The sequence below is a fragment of the Balaenoptera acutorostrata genome, chromosome 9 (assembly GCF_949987535.1).
Source record: "Balaenoptera acutorostrata chromosome 9, mBalAcu1.1, whole genome shotgun sequence".
Lineage (NCBI taxonomy): Eukaryota > Metazoa > Chordata > Mammalia > Artiodactyla > Balaenopteridae > Balaenoptera > Balaenoptera acutorostrata.
Window position 1 is genome coordinate 59,326,023 of NC_080072.1, and position 15,870 is coordinate 59,341,892.

Genomic DNA, 15,870 nt, shown 5'->3' on the forward strand with positions numbered 1-15,870 from the left:
CCATCACTACACATTAAGGTCACCCAGAGAGCTGTCAAAAATCCAATACCCAGGCCATACCCTAGGCCAGTTAAATCAGCATTTCTAGGGGTGGAAACCAGGTATCAGTAACTCTTAATACTTCCTGGTAAGGCCATTATATCAGCGTGCAGTCAAAATCAATAACTGCTCTTTAACTCAGTGCTTCTTAAACTTGAATGTGCATGTAGATTACCTGGGTGTCTTGTCAAAATGCAGATTCTGATTCAGTTCCTCTGAGGGGTGCCAGAGATTCTGTATTTCTTATGAGCTCAAAGGTGACGTTAATGCTGTGAATGCACACACAGATCAACTTTAAGCAGCAAGGTGCCTGTGGAAGCTGCGGCCCTTGCCTTCCTCAAGGATCCTGAACAAAAGACAGGGCATTGTCAATCTGAAAACTGGGTCTGTTCAGTAGCTGAACTGGGGCAGGCAGGAGTATGGCAGCCAGTCGGAAGCTCCAGCCTCTGCGAGCTTCATGGGACCCCAGGGCTCCAGGAGGTCCCACACGCTTCGAGGGTGGAGCTGATGGGGCAAGTGAAAGTGATTTCCTTCCTTGATTCCTCAGAGTCAGGACAGGAGATTGCCCACCTCTCCTTGTAATTCTCCCAAGATGCAGGATCAAGGACCTGCCGGAGGAGAAGTTAAGAAAAGGGTATTTTGGAAATTTTAAGACAAGAAGACTGGCATCCAATGTGTTTAATGAAAAATAAGCCCTGTTGACATTGGGCCAGACCTGAGGACTCAGTCACTTCTTTAAATCGATGTTGCACAGAGGCAGGCACAGCTTTTTCCTCGGGGAGCAACTAGAGAGACTATGGGGGTAGATCCTGTCTGAGCAGAATGAAAAATATTTGTCTGAACGGTAGGACCTCGGCTGAACTGGCTCAGCCTTCTCCCTGGAGAAGAAGTTCAGCATTCCAGCCTCCCTTTCAGTGAACCTTTTAATGAATAATGATAAAAGTAAAATACTTCTTTACACTATTTACAGAAATAAGCCAATTCTTTATTTAAAACGAAATGCGTAACAACTCACAAGAGATGGTTTTCAGATCCTCGTTTAACCTGCTGCCTCTAGCAGACCTCAGGAAAAACAAATGAAGTTCATCTCTCACTGGTTTCATAAGTGCTTCCTGCTGTAATCAGATAAGATGGCCTTGCAGCCCCGTAGGATATAAAGGAAGGGGCCTTCGTTTTGAAGCCACAGAAGATCTGGGTATGAACTGTGGCTCTGGTTCTTATTCACGGTGTGACCTTGGGCAAGTGTCTTTAACCTCTTTAAGCCTCTGATTTGTCATCTGTAAGATGGGTTCTTGTGAAGATTAAAGATTACTTCTTCAAAATACCAGACTCGTAGCAAAGGCTTAAAGCAGCAGTAGCTAATAGTATTTTTAAATTTTGCCTGCTTGACAATTTTTGTGGTTGTCTTTCATTAATTAAGCCCAGATGTAAAAGAATGTTAAAAAGATCAACCAGTAGCTGTGATATGTTTGAAAGTTTCCTGGGCTCTCTAAGATGCAGATTCTTCTGGGAAATGAGGTCTAAGTAGCAAAAAGCTTGAGAATTTCACACGTAGAGAAGGAAAGGCACCTGGGCCATTCTTAGTTGTTGCTTCCTGTGTCCTCCTTCCATTCCAGGTGGGTTTGGGGTCAGAGGCTCAAGCCTGGGGCTGTACGAAAGCTGTGTGACCCGGGGCAAGGCCACATGTTAGGCTCTAGCTGAGGGTGGGTGGCAAAGGAGCTTATCTCAGGAAGAGTACAGAGTGGGATCTCCAAGGAAACCAGAACATGATAACCCCTCCTCTGCACTTCCTGAGAGCAGAAAGAAGCTGGCTCTGGCTTCTGCAGGCCCAGCTTGTGTGGGCTCTTTTTCAAGGTACTCTGGGTTTTCTATAACAGGTTCCTCAACAGATGAGTTGCATAATGTAATTATGTCCATGAATTTGCCACTTCCTTATTCTTAGGTTGAGTAGTTCATACTTGAGAGCATGTATAGAACGCAGTAGCCTTGGGTTTATTATTCTTCCAGGGAGGTTACTTCTTAATCCTGAACATCTCACAGTTAAAATTATGAGGGTTTTGATCATTCAATTTAAACTTTGACCTGTGGCTTATTTTAAACCTGATGTACCATTAATTTTCAGATTTGGATCTAATTATTTTATATGTTTTAAAAGTGCTACTCTCTAAAAAAAACAAAACAAACAAACAAAAAATTGTCCTTCATAAAACTTTAACCTGTGAACAAATGTCTATTTTTAAAGGACCTGACTTTAGGCTTAGTCCATCCCTAAAGAAAGTTCTGTTTTACTCAAAGAAGTAAAGGATCAGAAAAAAAAGATGAGAAAGAGAAAGTTAAAAATATATCCTTTGTCTTTTGGATGTTTAGCCCTACATAGGATGGCTGGAATTTTCCAGACAGAAAGATATTAGCTTTGATGGGGTACCTACTATGTGCCAGATGTGAAGTTAATTTTTATTTATTATGTTGCAGGAATTATTCGAGACCATTTTCATAATTTTCCCGTTTACTTTTCACAATTACTCAGGACAGAAAGCATTAGTTACCATCTACAGAAATAAATGGGGGAATTGATTGTTACAGAGTTTCATATATTCCTCAAGATTTACAGCTAATAAGTGACTGAGCTGGAAATCAAACCCAGATGTGTCCCTCTGTTTACACTAAATGATACTGTGGTAAAAGATGGCTCCAAATTTAGGGGCTTACACACAAAGGCTTTTCTCAGTCTAATGCCCCCTGCAGGTTGTCTGTGGTTCAGCATCACATCTGTGTGATCACATCACATTCTGTGCACCAGGTTAGAAGGGCAGCTTACTTGTCTCTTGGCAGAAAGAGAAGACAGAAGATGGAAACACACAATGCTTTACTTCCTCATATAGTTCTTAGGCCAGAGCGAGTCACCTGTCCAAGTCTGCATCACTGTGTGGGGTTAGTGAGATGGCCAAGTAGATTTCACCCACAGGCAAAGTAGTGAAATTAGGAACAATAATACAACCTACCACACCAAGTATAGCTCCAAAGATAGTGTTCTTCCCATTCCGCCACACTGTACAGATGTTTTATAAACTGTCAAGTATTATACAAAAGGTGTTGTTCATGTTATTGTTCACATATTTATGGAATCATGTGTTTCAATTTTGGTTTTTCCTTCAAAGACTGCTTATGTCAAAATTTATATAAAAAGAAAATTTTATTATGGAGACTAATAAATCACAGGGTCTAGGGGGATCCTAATTTCAGAAAGCCTATATATTTAAATATGTCCAAAGGTATTCTGTAATATTCATCTTTATTATGAAAATTGTAATTGCCCCTGTAATCCTTCAAACCCAATACTAACACAACCTTACACTGGCATCATCACTGCTGCCCTCTGACATGTGTCCCAAGGGTTCAAGAGAACATGCATACAATATATCAGAATTTAGGATTTGGTAGTCCAACCATCTTAATTTATTCATGTGGAGAATGACTTGGTATTGGGAGAAAAAAGGTCACTGAGGAGTTCTCTCTCAGCAAAAAATTCAGTAAATGCAATAACATATATTTTAATTCAAAGGACTCAAAGTACTTCTGAAGACAGGAACAGCATTGTGTTGAGGGCACTAATATGGCCTTCCATTCTAGCTGCCATCACAACAGCACCAATCCTGCAAAGCCCCCTCCTCCAAAACACACACACACACACACACACACACACACACACACTCACACACACACGCTCATGTGCATACCCTGAGTGAATGTGTGAAATATTTCTCTCTCAGTGGAAAACATAAGTACTAGTAGCCATCTTAAAATGAAGATGACCCAAGAACAATTTCGTAAGGGAACCAATATTTACTGAGGTTTATCATGTAGTAGGCATTTTTCTATGGGCCTTGCGTGTATACTGAAGACAGGTTATTTTATATTTCCATGCCTCTATTTTCCCCACGTGTATTAATAATAACAAAGACAGCATTAAATTGCTTAATTTTCCTGATTTGCAATTTTCTCAACTTTAAAATAAGAATAATAATATTTAATTAGAGGCCCATTCCAGGGTGTAAAGTTATAAGATGCAAAAATGCCTAACATAGTTCCTAGGGCAGAGAAGCCACCTGTAAATTCCAATTTCATGTGTCAATTTGGCTAGGCCCACGTCCACAGTTATTCAGCTGAAAACTAACCTAAGCGTTGCTGTGAAGGTGTTGTGTAGATGTGATTAACACCTATCATCAGTTGATTTTAAGTAAGGTCAATTATCCTAGATAATCTGGATGGGCCTGATTCAATCAGTTGAAAGGCCTTAAGAGCAGAGCTGAGGCTTCCCTGCAGAAGAAGATATTTTGCTTGTGGACTGAAATTTTAACTCCTACCCGAGAGTTCCCAGACTGCCTTTCCTGATAGCCTATGTTATGGATTTTGGACTTGTCTAGCCAGCTCCCACAACTGGGCAAGCCAATTCCTTGCAATAAATCTCTTTCTCCATAGATAGATAGATGGATGGATAGATAGTTAGATAGAGTGAGTGAGCTATGGCTGAATTAAGAAATGAATAAATGGGCTTCTTCATGAATAGTGAGCTCCCTGTCACTGATGACCGGGAGGGAAGGCTAGGAGGCCATTTGAGCGTGCTGTAGAGGGGGTTCAAAAAGCATGTTGTGACTCACTTTGAGGGTCTTTACGTTTTTTTCCAACTGAAGTTCTGGATTTCATTTTCCAATTGTTCCCATTAACACTACAGGGGTATCTAGGCTCAAAAGAATGTGGGGGTCAGGATACAAATATAAAACCATGACTCAGAACTGTTAAGATTTTCCTGGAGAACCCAAACGCTGCCTTATCTTAAGAATGCTAAGCTCAGATTTCTGCTCCTGGCTGTATGGTAGGCCAGATACCCTCAAAGGTCCTACTTCAAAACTACTAGAAACTAGGTAAAATATTCCACTGAAAGGCATTTCTGGGTTCTCAGAAATTAAAGAGGAAACTCCCAGACGCCACCAACCTTTTTGTTCCCTTTGAGGGAACCAAAATCCAAAGTATTGTAACTTCATCTCTACTGACATCACAGTGCTGTTTAGGGCCAGTGGCAGGTAGGGTAACTGCCAGGGACCTTGCAGAGGGATGCCAGTAGTCCAAGCAGAAGCAAATCAAATCCTCGCTGCAATAAAAAAATCCCAACAAACGCCTCCAAGATTTCCACAGATTAAGATCAATCAAATGTGGGCTCTCAATTGAAGATTACCAGACACCTAGAGAACTAATCCGAGGCCAGTTCTCTCTCTGCTGGGGAAGCTACCCAGAATGCAGCAGAGAGACACAGGAGAAAATACGAAGAGAGGTACAGACATATGGAAGACATAATGAGTATATCTAATGTGCCCAGTACCAGAAGGAAAGAATAAAGAGAATAGGGAAGAAACATTTGAAGAGAAAATGACCAGACTTTACAGAATTAGTGAAAGATACAAATTCACAGATATAGGAAGTATAACGTTTATCAAGCTGGATAAATAAAAAGAAACACACCTATAGCATAATGACATGAAAATAACACACCACCAAAGATCAAGAGAAGATCTTAAAGCAACTAAAGAAAAAAAGCCAGATCACCCATAGAGGAATGGCAAAGAGACAGAGAGAAAACATGATGAAAGCCTGAACAGATGAGATAGTAACCTTAAAATGCTAAGAGGAAATAAACCTCAATCTAGACATTGGTAATCAGGAAAACTACCTTGGAATAGACAGTTTCAGAGAAACAAGAGCCGAGCGTGCTAGTAAACGCTGAGCAACAGTTCTTAACTAAAAGAACTTCTAAAGTTGTAATTCAGTAGGAAAGAAAATGATTTTAGAGGGAAGGTGTGAGATGTGAGAAGAAATGGTAACAAATAAATGGTTAAATATGTAGATATATCAACAGAAAAACTGTCTGAATAAAATAAAGTATGATTTTGGAGGCTATACAAAGCCAAACTAAAGTAGTAGAAAATAATAACAGGTGAGTTGGGGAGGTTATCAAAAATAAAATATTGTGCAGTTCTTGTCTTCCTTGAGGATTAAAATAGTAACATTACATTGCATTAAATCTTCACGATAAAAGTTGACTACTTAAGATATATATGTTCCAGAGCATTGGAGGCTGAGGAAAGTGGGGCAGGTAAATAAATAAATAAAGCAACAAAGTCCTCCAATCAAAGAACAAAAAGTAAGAAAAAAATGAAGATCTGAAAAGCAGGGCAAATGGAAAGAAAAAAAAAAGTTAAAATAAGCAGAACCCCCAACGAACCTGAACAAGGTAAAAGTTGGAGTTATCAAACTTTCATTTATATGTTGTTTTTAAGAGACAGACATTAAGCATTAGAATGAAGAAAGGCTGAAAGTAAAAGGATGAGAACACATCTGAGAAACATACACCAAGAAAAATATGAAATATAAGTTATGGGGGAAATATTAAGAACAGAGAAGGTTATGTAATGACAAAACCTTCTTTGCCAGTTATATATAAAAATCCTAAACTTGTATGCACATAATAAAATATATAATATTGTATATATATCTCAATAATTTTAGATATATAAGGCAAAATTTAATAGAAATACCCAGAGAAATTGACAATTCCACCACCATTATGAGAGAATTCAACATACCTCTCTCAATTATTGATAGATCAGGTAGAAACCCTGCCCAAATAATAAAATTTAGAAGAACTGAATGATAATTAAAACCCTTCATTTAAAAGATATGTATAAATTCTTTTATCAAGTCTATTAGCAAATATACGTTTTTCTCAAAAACCCATGAAATATTTACAAATCTTACCATGTACTAAAATAAACAAATGACCATGTACTACTATATAAAACAAATCTTACTGCATTAAAAGTAATTGATGTCATACTGAACATGGTGTCTGACCTCCACACAATGAAATTACAAGTCAATAAGGAAGTATATAAACATAAAATCCCCAGATATTTGAAATTTAAAAATTGAACACTTCTAAATAACTCATGGGACAAAGACGATAAAATGAAAAATTTTAAGAATATATAAAACACATAATATATATATTAAGAATTGACAAATTATGAAAATATTATGTATAAAATTTTGCAGGTTGGTACTACAGGGATAGTTTTAGCCTCAAATATTTACATTAGAAAAGAAGGCTTAAAATTAACTAGCTATCTATCTACCTTAAAAGTTAGGAGAAGTATAGTAGAAAAAAATCAGAAAGTACAAAGATAGAGATAAGACAATATTCCAGAAAAGAAAATAAGAAAGACAAAGTTAGTTCTTAAAAAGATCAATAAAATAGAACTATCAGATTTGATCAAGAAAATTAGAAAGTAAGCACCACATAAAACATTATGAATGAAACCTAAGATATAGTTATAGATAAGGCATCATATAGGTATGACAACTTTATGATAACAACTATTCTCACCTCAGGGAGTAGACTTGGTTATTATTCCTAGTTTGCAGATGAGAAAGCTAACACACCCTTCATCTTGCGGACTTTGTGACTTGCTCCAGGGCAAGCAGAGAATAAGCTGAAAAGCTAATTTAGTTCCAAACCCAATTTTAAATTCCCAATTTTTTGCATATAAATAACAACCAACTTCTTAACTATCTAGCCCAAACACCTATGATGTAACTAAAAGAAGTTGTAAGGACTCACAGATATAGAGAACAAATCAGTGGTTACCAGTGGGGAGAGGGAAGGGGGAAGAGCAATATGGCGGTAGAGGATTAAGAGGTACAAATTATTATGTATAAAATAAGTTACAAGGATATATAGTACAACACAGGGAATGTAGCAAATATTTTATAATAACTATAAATGGAGTATAAACTTTAAAAATTGTGACTCACTATATTGTACACCTGTAACATATAATACTGTGCATCAACTATATTTCAACTTAAAAAAAAGAAGGTGTAAGGAGGAGCATAGAATTACTGTTGGAAATATTTGAGCTGACATGGAGCAAGAGAAAGCAGGAGATGACTGGAGAAATGAAGCAGGAGATCCGCCTCACTTCATCTTATCTCAAGAAACTTCTGAATTTCAAAGTCAAAGCCCTATAGTTACTTCTTGTCAAGTCCTCAGATATGGTCAATGCAAAAACACTCTTCTGACACCTTTCTCTCCAGTTTCTTTGCAGCCCACCTGGATTAGGTTTGGTGTTTGAAATTCTTTAATTCAACAGCTATGTAAACAAGGCCTCATTTGGAAGTGGACACAGCAGGCAACTTACTGGAACGGCCCATCAAAACTCAAACACATTCCTAGTGACTGGAATGGCAGAAGGTACATTTGTCTTTGACAGGTCCATAAATGCACCAAAAGGAACAATAAAAAATGACTTTGGGGATACCTAATAACTTATTCCTTGCTGGGCAATCAGGTGATTCCTGTGAGAGAAGCTGGATAGAGACTGAAGACAAAGATGTGAACAACATGGTGGTCTTTTCTGAAGTCTGGCTGGGAATTGCCAGGAGTTCAAGAAGTCTTGGTGGAGTACATCCCTGTAGATATTGGTTAATTCTCTAAGCATGCTTATCTAGAAAGACAATAACAAGGGGGAGGGAAGAGATGTTTGCTGAGCAGCTGCTATGTGGAAGCTTGTTATACCCTTGCATATAGGAACCCTTGTGGGGCAAAACCTATTGACCCTATTTTATGGGTAAGGAACGTTATCTGAATGCTGGATGCAGAGTACATTGCTCAAGGACTCAGACAGTAGAGTCAGAATTGTGATTTGATTCTGTCTTGAAAAACCATGCTCAGAAAATGACAGGTCCATTACATCACAGAACACATCTAAAAACTGATGCATCATCTCCTCCTCTCTCTCTTCCTTCTCCCAAGCTCCCGATCTGGATCCTGATCAAGGCAACTCCCAATTCCGATCAAACTCCCAGACATCGAGGCTTTAAACCACCTTCTTTTCTTCTACATTCATGTCCCAAATTATTTCCATCCTACCTCAGAAATATCTTTCATGTTTGTCCTTTCCTTTTCATGCCTACTTTCATAAGCCAGAGACACAGAACCTTTCTTCTGGATTATAGTGACCCTGCCCTTCTAGTCTCCCCATTAATTTCAAATGTCCTTGGAAAAGTCCTTCTATGAAAAGTCCTTCTATGACCATCTTTCACACCGAACTGGTGATTCTTTGTCATGCTGGGGCCATATCAGAATCATCTCAGGTGGGTCATATATGTCTGTGCGGTGCAGGTACTTTCACAAATTAACTGAGCCATTCTTCTCTCAATCCACTGTTGAGATTCCCTGACGGGGTCCTACCTCTCCCTCTGTTCCTGCTACAAGAGTTATCGTTGTAAGAAGTCTGTGATGCTGATAAGAGTGCTTTATGTTCTTTGGTTGTGTTGTGTGAATGAAGTTTGGATCTACTGCACTAAACAATAGAAAGAACATCTTCTATCTCTGATATCTAGTGCCTAGCACACAGCACTTGACATTCAACAGATGCACAAGAAGTATTTGCTTAATGAATGAACAAATCATTAACTTCTTCAAGGCAGAGGCACACTGTTTATTACTAAAACATTCAGCTAAGTGTGGCAATGTTGAGTTGGTTGTTCCTTTCTCTTCTATTGTGTACAAGTAGAATGGCTGAGCCCTTTACTGTTGACACTCAACTGAGAATTCCAAGATACATTAGAACTTTTAAAGACGGTAATGGGAACTGAAAATTATTTTCTACGTTCCAAAAAGGCTAACAAATAATACATTTACTCATATTAAGGTTAGTTAAAATGACAAATTGCTTTGCTTTTGGCTGGAATATATCAAATTAATGTGTGGTAATTTATTGCTGGCACATTATAAATTCTGATTGGCTGATATGTTTCTTTGATTAACAAAAAATAATGAGACAAATTAGTTATTGCTAAATAAATGCAGGTTATTTGATACATAAAATCTTTAAAAGCATGGTCTCTGCAGCAAGAAACACATTAGAAGGGCATCTTTCCCTCCCCTCTCTTAGAGAGCAGGCATAAAAACAGATGAGGTGAGAAGTCTAGGTCATCTCAACCAGACTGATATACATATACACACTTATACACACGCTTATATATATATAAATGTATCTGACCTTGGATCCTGAGAACTGGCTTTTAGTGTTTTCCCTTAGATTTTGCAAATGAATTTTAATTAGTTTCCTCACTCTAAAACTCTCATAGGTAAGTTGTCTTTATTTCCTCTATTTCTGAGAGCTAATGGACCCAGGTAGGTTAGGTGACCTCACAGCAGATGTAGACCTCAGAGCTGGAACTGGAATTCACCCTACTCGGTCCCAAACCAACCACTTAATTCATATGGGATATTCTTTCTTCCTGATGTACCGAGGAGAAAGAAGATAATGATGATTATTCAACTATTAATTTAATAAATATTTCTTGTGCACACACTCTGTGCCATTGGGGCTAAGAGAATTCTGGCAGGGAGGCTGGCAGATTATTCGAGGAGCTAAGAAGGGAGGTTTGAAGATGACCCCAAGGAATCTTGAAGGGAGACCTCTACCCACATTCACCTCCCTGGGTCACACCCTCACCCTCCTCCCCAAAACTCAAGGGCTCTTAGCGACATGGTAGACTTTTAGTCTGGTGTTTGGTGTTTCAGGCACTCCAGGATTGGGCCCGCCTACCCTCTCCTTCACCATTTCTTTGCATTTCTTCTTGCTCCAGTTACAAGGGGCTTCTGACTTTTCCACAACACTACATCCACAGGTTCATCAGTGTCTCTGTTCATGCTGTTTCTTCTGGTTAGAAAAGCTCAACACTCAACCTCCATCTATTGAAACATACCCATTTTCAGTAGAATGCTTTTCCCTGCTTCTGTGTGTGTAAGACTGTTCATTTTAGCCCTCCCTCTGTTTTAGCCAGTCTTTCCCACTAGACTAAGTTCCCTGAAGCAGGGCCAAGCCTCTCTCATCTGTCTACCCTTACAACATCTAATCTTTAATACTGACAACCTCCATAAATGTCATGTGTTGACCCTGACTCTGGGCTAAGCACTGGTACCTAACACAGTATTTATCCACATAATTCTCAGAACAACCCACAGGGAATATGCTATAGTGCAGAGGCCCAGGGCAGTTCTGTCTTAGGACCCTTCTTCAGGACTCCAGACTTCAGTGTTGTCTTTTTCAATGAAGAGCAAAGCCCAGAGAGATGGGGCTCTCATCCTGTATCTGTCTGAGTTTTGTTGAGCGTTACTTGTGGGAAGGTAGAAAAGATCTAGTAGGATCTTAGGGTATGTTGGGAAAGGTGGTCTCATGCATGCAGCCTTTCAACACCCATTCAGTTGCATAAGAATGGGCCTTGGGTCTGGGACACTCCTAACCAAGAGATAAGAGCCCCACACAGCCTGTGCTAGGCTTCTGCCTTGTGTGAGAATGTCTGTCCCTGCTTCAAACTTGATATGTTCTTCTCTGTTCTGCTTAAGTGCATGTGTCACTTGGCCCTCAGGCACGCCCCCAGCTTTCTGTATTTCAGACCCCCCCGGGGTGGAGTTGAGGTCTTTCTACTGCTGTGTGAAGTGGGCTGTGTGTAGCTACATCTCCTGTGTTGGCTGAGGAGTGGATCTGCTGGCCATGGGGGACCAACACGTTGCAAGAGACTGTATCGTGTGCACTCCTTCTCTCCCGCTGCTGAAGTAAATGTTATACCACATCAGCTAGCTGTGCATGTTTTCTGTTCTCAGTGACCTTGACTCATGCACGAGTCTCTTTCCTTGACTCATGCACTGGTGGCACTTACCTGCCTTTTACCCTTAGCTGCACAGCTTGGATCACCTAGTGAATGGTCAAACAGGGTACTTTCCAGATATACAGAGAACTTGGATTCCAAAAGAGGTACACTCTTGGGAGCGTCAAAGCAAGATGGTGAATTAAAAGAATGCAATATACAAACACGGTCCATACCTACCAAAGGAACCTTGGGAGTTCTCACAGAAGGATAAAAGGAAAGCATTTATGTTTCCTCCGATCTGCTTTCTATCTGTAATTCTGATGGGCTCTGAACTTATCTTTGATTGTGATGGAACTCTGACGGTATCTGTGATTGTCAGAGATTGCTAAGTGGATTTATAATGTTTGATAGACTTCCAAATGCATCTGCTTCATCAGATAGTTTCTTTCCCTTGTCCCAGTGACCTGAGTGTTACAGGAAAGCAGACCAGCATGATTGCAGAGTGGTCACAGTGGTGAACATCTTGAAAGAATCCAACACTAGGCTTTCTGCAAGGCTACTGTGTGCCTGGTGTGAGAAGACCAGACTGTCATCTTTTAGATGTGAAGTTACATTATTGACAGAACTTATGCCCAGTGTCAAATTTGGGAACTGAGGCTCAAATTAGTTGAGTGACTTGTGCCTGGTCACATAGCTCATCACTGGGGATTGGGGTGCTGTGCCCTGGATTCCTGGATAAATGCCTGCGGGTGTGGGGGGACATTCTTTTTCCAAACTGTAGTCATAACAGAGGAAACGTGTTCAGTGTTCACTGCATAGCCCAGTTTTATTGCTAATGAACAGTGTTAGTTTTTCCTCCACTGTGATTCATTTTGGAGCTATCACACTACCAACATCTAGTTTACTGGTTTAGAGTAAATTATTCAGCTCTTAATTACCACATTATGAATGTTTAATTTTTGCCCTGATGTTGTCAAAGAGAAAACATGCCCTCGCATCAATGGGCTCTGGTCCCAAAATGTGGTCCTGCTTTCATTTCTGCAGCAAGAGCAAACACTTTCACAGAGGCCCTGAGAACGTGCCATTTTTGCCTAAGGATTCCCCAAAGCCACACACTTTCCTCCTTACCTAACTAAGAGCTAGTGATTAACGCAGGCAATTACTGACTTCTGGCCTATCTAGGACAGTACAATTCTTCAAAGGATTTCCACGGAAATAGGAATCATTTCAAGAAAGAGGAACTTTGGCTTTTCATTTATTTGGAATACTTATTAAGAAATCAGTTTCATTTCAATTAAGGTGGCCGAGAAATTTCACTGCAAAACAGCTAGATCTCTACTATTTACTACCAATAATTGTGTGTATCTGCATCAGTTTTATAAGTCCATGGTTCCTGCAGGTCTACCATCCACCCAATGAGAACCTAGGAATCATCTTAGCATTCTTCTCATCCAATTTTCTCCTCGTGTGAACAACAATAAATTTCTCTTTTTTCTGTCTTCAAAATATTCCAATTCCATCCCCTCCTCAATCATTGCCACTGCCCTTTTCCTCATTCTCACTCTCACCACTTACTAACCAGCCCATGCTACTAGCTTCATAGCAGGCTTTTCCTTTGTGGTAATCCCTCCAACCCATCTTCCACATAACCACCAAAGTGCTCTAACACCTAACACAGACCACATTAGTTTCTCCGTTTAAAACCCTCCACAACTCTGGATCCTTCAGTGGTGCCTCTTGAACTTTGCCATGGAAAAGTCCATCACGATGGAGAGGAAACATATCCCACGGGCCAGGACTGTAGTCTGAGCTGGTCTACCACAAACACGTACCATGTTTCTTTGTGGTCTCTTATCTTAAAAAATTGGGAAGAATTTTGCATCCCAAGAATTACATGACTTTTAATTTAGAAATGATACCTTTGACCACCCACTAAAATGCTTTGAGTAAACTGGCACTCTAGAAAGATGCACCAAATCTATCTCTGGGCTTTGCAACCCCTCTGAAAGACCACCTCATGTTCTCATATTCCTGTGCCTATGCTCGTTTTAAAAGCTCTATGAAACCAGTCACATAGGATAGAATCTAAAGGATGCGGCAATTTATTGAGCCTTTACCAAATGCCTGGCACCGAGATCCTTTTCTTAAAGGCTCTCATTTGTTTTCTAACTACCCTGGGGGTGGGAGTGTTCTTCTTATTTTACAGATAAGGGAATCAAGGCTTAAGCAGACCATGAACTTTGCACCAAAAAAGGACAGAAGGGAAATACAGCAAATCGCTAACAGTGGTTATGGCAGGAGTGGGTTTTTTTTAAAAATATTTTTTTCTCTTTTCAACTTTTCCCTAATGACCGTGAATTGTTCTTCCTCCCAGAACTCATATAAATTATATGAAAGGCTCACATGAGACGGTCTGAGAGTTCTTAGCACAGTGCTTGGTATATCAATTTTATTTTCCTTCCTTATCATCTCTGTATCCATCACAGCATGTAGCACCCACACTTCTAATAAAGAGCCAATAAACCCAGGTTCCACCCAATTGGATTAACAATTCAACCAAGATCATTTTAATGTTATTCTTCCCCAGTAATAAATATACAACTGTAAATTACATGCACACGGGTTAGCCTGTTAAAGTATGTCTCATTAAACTGAGTTTAAGAGTTTGGGGGCTTCCCTGGTGGCACAGTGGTTGAGAGTCTGCCTGCCAAAGCAGGGGACTCGGGTTCGAGCCCTGGTCTGGGAAGATCCCACGTGCCGCGGAGCAACTAGGCCCGTGAGCCACAACTACTGAGCCTGCGCGTCTGGAGCCTGTGCTCCGCAACAAGAGAGGCCGTGATAGTGAGAGGCCCGCGCACCGCGATGAAGAGTGGCCCCTGCTTGCCGCAACTAGAGAAAGCCCTCGCACAGAAACGAAGACCCAACACAGCCAAAAATAAATAAATAAATTAATTAATTTAAAAAAAATAAAAATAAAAATAAAGGAATTCCTTTAAAAAAAAAAAAGAGTTTGGTTACCCAGTAAAGATATAATAATATCTCACGTTTATTAAGGTCTTACTATGCAAAAGATCCCACACTTTGTACTTAAAGGCATCACATCTTCTAGTTAGATCAACAACTTTATGACATGGGCAACACTATTATCCCCTATTCATGGAAAAGTAAACAACACACTCAAGGTTACTGTACAATAAATGGAAGAACTAAGATTCACACATGGTTGGGTCTGATTCCAAATTTCTCCTTTAAAATCCCCATGGTATTCTGCCAGTCTAATCCTTCTTGCCATTTCCACACAAGTATTTCTAATTTTAAACAAGCCCCACGTTGTTGAATATCAGACACTTTGATTCATCTTGTTTTATCCATATAATAAAAGTTACCTCATGGGGGTCCTTTTACATATGAGAAAACAGGTTAAACAATTTCCCTGAAGTCCCACAGCAAGAGGCAGAGCTGGGATTTAAAACCAGTTCTGAGCCCAGAAGCTTCTGATTTTGCTGCCTCTGTGTTTGTGTAGGGCCATAAAGCCCACAATGTTCAACTTATACACCAGATCTTTAAACACACTTGTAATACAGCGCCAAGCCAAGTATGAGCACCAGATTTGCCTTTAGCAAAATTCAGCTTCGACTCTGCGCGCAGAGGCTTTCAGAGCCTGTAAAAGAAGCGCTGGACCCACTCAGCAGCCCTTCACTTGTCTCTGATCTCTGCGCTTCCATCCACTGCGGAGGTTTACAGGCTCCGGCTTCACCTTAGGGGCCGCTGCCCGCTGAGCAAGCTACAGCAGACAAATGGACTCTGGGCAGAAAAGAACACGCTGAGGCTTGGCTCCCCTATTGACATGCAACGCATCCCTGACCTAGAAAATAGTCCTGAATCCCAACTACAATTTATAGACCCCGGTTCCGCTGTGCTGGAACCGAAGATAAATAGGACTGCAGGAAGTTATTTGTTGGTGACTGGATTGCTGGACGCGGATGCTCGCAGCTCTGGCCAAGCTCATGAGCCCACGCAGGAGCTGCTCTGCCTCCTGGGAAACTGATAGCGCTACGTAGGGGAGGATGCTGATTGAGAAGATTGGATGGCAGCTAGTAGGGAGGCAGAGAGGAC